The following is a 5,006-nucleotide window of genomic DNA, read 5'->3' as shown; positions in this document are numbered from 1 at the left end:
TCATTTAATAGATAAACTAATATTGTTGATCAGTCTCCATGTGGCAGCTTGGATCTCTTTGTTCCTCAAGGTATAGATAACAGAGATTATCAAAGGAAGGACTACCATGTGAAAAAAAGGTCACTGCTTTGTCGAAAGAGTATTCTTGGAAAGGGTAGCAGTAGATATAGATGGCTGGACTGAACATAATGATGAATATGTGAGTGATGTAGGTAGAAAAGGCTTTGCTTAGCCTTGGACTGGAGCCCATTTTTACTTTCAACAGCAGAACCTCATAGCACATGAGGAGGAAGATGCAGCATGCAATGCTAATTAGGCCACTGCTAGCAAACACGAGGAATAAGTGCAAGCCAATCTGATGATTTGGGTGACAAAATACATTATTCAACACATTGGGGCCACAAAACAGAAGTGGAATTATGAGAATGACCTGGATGATGAAATGGATGAAGCCTCCAAGCCATGAAGCTACTACCATAGTCCAGCAAGTGACTCTGGTTACCACTGTGGCATAGTGCAATGGGTGGCAAATGGCTACATACTGGTCAACAGCCATGCTAATGAGGAGGAACACCTCAGCTCCTCCTAGAAATGAATGAAAAATATCCAACTGATGCTGCTTTAGTAGGAGATTGTTCTGTAACCAAAAATGATGTTAAGGAGAAACTTTGATGGGTGATAAAGCTGTAGATGATGTCCAGGAAGGCCAGGTTGGCCCCAATGTATTGAATAATGTCTTCTGTAACATTACCCAGATCATCAGATTGGCTTGCATGCTGCATCTTCCTGGCCTGTTGTATGGCTCTTTTCAAGAACTTTCAAAAACATGCTTCCATTTTCCTATCATTCAAAATAATTCTTCAAGCATCCAGAATCAACAGGTTGCCAACCCTTCATCTTATGGGGTTTTTGTATTAGCTTCCTGGTGGGCATCCAGCCCAAGATTACATGAGACACCCACCAAATCCATGAGGCATGAAGTCAAATAAACAGTTTCAGTGATTTATCTACAAATTCCTTGTGGTCTTTGATACTAGAGATAACAACACATAGGTTCTTTTAGAGTATCACACTAACTTTGAACCACTTCTGGAAATATCCAGCTATTTGCAGATACTCTAGATCTTCAGCTGTTTTTCAGAAATCACTTTTGTTGGGGTGAATTATTTCAATGCAAGGCAAACAACCCTGTCTATGGAATTGCACAACCGAAAGATGAAGAAAATGTGGTTATATTAATTCTGAAATTGAATATTATAGTTACAAACAAGTACAGTTGCACTATGTGCAAAATTAAACTAGTGGATCGTTTACAAGGCAAGCAAATCTCTCTGTTATCATCATTGGGAATGGATGGCAAAATATAACCTTTTTTGCAATTGAAATTTGTATTTTTAGATAAAATCAGTTGGCAGCAATGATGCATTTTTGGAATCTTTGGGTGAGTACAGAAACTATTGCTGATTGCTCTGTTAAGCAGTACATACTTTCTTCTACTGGCTAAGCATCAATTAGTAAAATAAATATACTATGTCCTGAATTTAAAACCAATTTCATGCCCTCTTCATATATCAGCAGAAGATGGAGAAGCTTCTTGGAGAAGATGCCAGATTTCTGGTCCTTTCCTGTATCAGAAAAGGTAGAAATCTGACGTAGAAATTATCAAATGCTTCCTTCTAATATACAGATCAGCTAATGGCAGTCAAATGATGGAAACTACTGTGATGGAAGCTGGGGAAATAAAGAAAGCAAAACAAATTATTTTAGGGACTGAGTTGGGTGCATCATTGGAAGATGTTTTAGAAGATCCAGATTCAACCCTTGAGGCTCTTCAGTCAATCTCTTGCTTGGAGTTCTTCCTCGCATTAATAAAGAAAGTTTGAGAGGGGTAGTGAGCAAATTAGATAGATGGAAAGGAAAAGGTGGATAATGTATTCTTTTCCTGAATCTGCCTTAAGATCTGGCAATCATTGATTTCGATGGATATATTATTTTCCGCCACAGGAAAGTTAAAAGTTTGTATATTTCTCTGTACAAGTTGGGCCCTAGACTACAGTTCCTTCCTATAGTCTCCAAGATCCTTATTATAAAGCTAGTCTTTGACAAACTTTTTATTTTAAAAAAACCAATGGTACTTTACACATTGTACTCAACTTATAAGCATTCATTTAGTGACCATTTGAAGGTACTTACAACTTACTTATAACTGTTGTGGCATTCCCAGGGTGTGAAAAAGTGACTGTTATTCACATTTATGACCTTTGCAGCATCTCTGTTGTCACACAATCAAAATTTGGAAGGTTGGCAACAAGCTCATATTTGTGATGGTTGCAGTGTCCTGGAGTTAGGAGAGTCAACTTTTGTGACTTATGACCATGTTTCACACTTATGCCATTGAATCAAAATTCAGATGTTTGGAAATTGACTCAGATTTATGACAGTTCCAGTGCTCTTGGGTCATGTGATCTGCTTTTGCGACCTTCTGATGAGCAAAGTCAGTGGGGAAGCCAGATTCACTTTGCAGCCCTGTTACTAACTTAACAATTCACCTAACAACAGTGGAAAGAAAAGTCATAAAATGAGGCAAAGCTCACTTGACAATTGTCTCCATTAGCAACAGAAATTATGGACTCAATTATGGACATACAATAAGTCGAGGGCTACCTGTGTACCTTTTAAAACTGTTTAAAGAAAACCAATACTGGCCTATACTATTGTGAGTATCAACTTATTCTGCAGCAGAGATTTTTTTTTTAAAGTATCATCAAGGTATAAGAGGTAGCACAATGATTAGAATGCAGTATTGCAGGCTAGTTCTGCCGATTGCCAGGAGTTTGATTGCCAAGAATTCACCAGCTCAAAGTTGACTCAGCCTTCCATCCTTCCAAGGTTGGTTAGGGTTAGGGGTAAAATCAGACTCAGATTGTTGGGGGAAATATACTGTTTCTGTAAATCACTTAGAGAGAGCTGTAAAGCATTGTGAAGTGGTATATAAGTCTAAGTGCTATTGTTATAAATTCTCCTTTTCCATTGTTTTAGCAGGTGATGCATCAACCTTTCTCCAAGTTCCCATCTTCCACGTTCATTGGACTTCATCTCTTGGAGTTCTCCCCAAACAGAACTTGTCCTTAAATTTTAATTTTGACATCCCCAAATCAATATTTTTTTCCTGTCAACAGCAGTTTTTTTCCCTGAATGCCACCACTATGCTAAGCAAATAATTCCCTCAACACTGTCAAACTATTACTATTACTCCTCCTATCCTTCCTTTCACTTATCTCCTTCCACTTATGATTGTATGATTGTGTCATTCTGTGCTCCATTCAAAATCCAAGAAAGAAACACTCAGACTTCAATGGTTAGAGCAAAGATTTTCCTTTTACTGAATTTCAAAGTGGAAGCTACAGAGAAGATTCTGAATCTAAAGAATTTGGTGTGCAGATCACATATACAAAGGGATGGAATTGTTCCCACCCCACAAGGTCCAAAAGACTCTTCCAAGTAAAAGTTCTGCATATGATCATGTGGGCATCTTCAGGTGGTGATGAGGCCTCTGTCCATTGACCTTGACATATTTTGATAAAACTTCACAGCTGCGCAAAGGAAAGAAAGCTAGGCAAGGAAATAGAAACTTAAACACAAGGATTTATACTCCCCCTCCTCCTTCTTACCCACAGCACAGGAATGCAACACCTCCAGCTTTCTTCCCCTCCAAGTCCCCCCTCCCCCCCATTACTAATGACAGCTGAAAGAGAGCAGTGAGCATAGCAACAGAAAAGGTGTAGAAGGCATCTTGAGGCTGACATTCGGACCCCCTAGAAAAAGGACATTTGTCCCTGTAAGAGAGAATAACATAAAATACATGCTAACAATTGCATACATTTCTATGGTTTATCAGGATACTTTGTATAAAGGTCTTTGACCAGTTCAGGAACCCTAATATCTTTCTCATTTACCCATTCGGCATAGGATGGAGGAAAATGTTTCCAAGCTACGAGATATTGGAGATGACCTCTCCGCCTCTGAGAGTCTAAAATCTCTTTGATCTCGAAATGTTGTTCACTCTCAATCAGCAATGGTACGGGGGGATCAGTCTGCGTCGGTCTCAATGTAGAGGTATGCTCGGGTTTCAGCAAACTAACATGGAAAACCGGATGAATTCGATGAAGAGTTTTTGGCAGTGTCAATTAAACTGTCACAGGGTTCACAATTCGTTCAATTGGGAAAGGACCCACATACTTAGGGCCCAATTTCTTCGACTTCTGGGTGGTCTGTAAATATTTGGTTGAGAGGAAAACTTTGTCACCTACTTGATAAGACTTCTGTGGAGTTCTCTTTCTGTCAGCAAATTTCTTATGAGACTGGTGCGCATTGTCCAATGCTTTACGAGCCACCGGCCAGTTGAAGTTGAGATATCCATTCATCCAATGACTGGACGTTGGGTCTTTCATGAGGAAGCTCAGGTATGGGCATAAAATCTTGCCCTGTGGCCACTTTGAATGGGGTAATACCAGTACTGCTGTGGACAGTATTGTTGTATGCCACCTCCACAAAAGGCAGCAGATCAGCCCAGTTGTCCTGCTGATAGTTTATGTAACACCTGAGGTATTGCTCTAACACTGCGTTAGTTCTCTCACAGGCCCCATTGATTTGAGGATGGTGGGTGGAGCCTAAACCCTGGGTGGAGCCTATTAATTTCAAAAATTCCCTCCAAAAGTTCAAGGTGAATTGGACCCCTCGATCCGAAACTATACACTCAGGGACACCATGCAATCTATAGATGTGTACAATGAAAAGTTTAGCCAACGATTTCGCTGAAGGAATCTTGGAGCAAGTTATGAAATGTGCCTGCTTGGAGAACAAATTGGTTACCACCCAGATAACCGTGTGCCCAGTACTCTCAGGTAAGTCCACTATAAAGTCCATGGAGATTTTCTTCCAAGGAGCAGTCGGCCTAGCTACATTCTGTAGTAGACCTGGTGGCTTACCAGGAGGCCTCTTGGCTG

The 5,006-nt window shown here is 40.1% G+C and overlaps 1 pseudogene; it reads right to left on the bottom strand.

Moving 5' to 3' along the window:
* On the bottom strand, window positions 1-782 carry LOC113449543 (olfactory receptor 4N2-like; annotated as a pseudogene).
* Between the last annotated feature and the right edge of the window lie 4,224 nt (window positions 783-5,006).

The sequence above is a fragment of the Pseudonaja textilis genome, chromosome Z (assembly GCF_049901715.1).
Source record: "Pseudonaja textilis isolate UNSWEBS1 chromosome Z, rPseTex1.2, whole genome shotgun sequence".
NCBI classification, from domain to species: Eukaryota; Metazoa; Chordata; class Lepidosauria; order Squamata; family Elapidae; genus Pseudonaja; species Pseudonaja textilis.
Note: the sequence above shows the minus strand (reverse complement) of the source record. Positions and strands in the feature narration are given on the sequence as shown.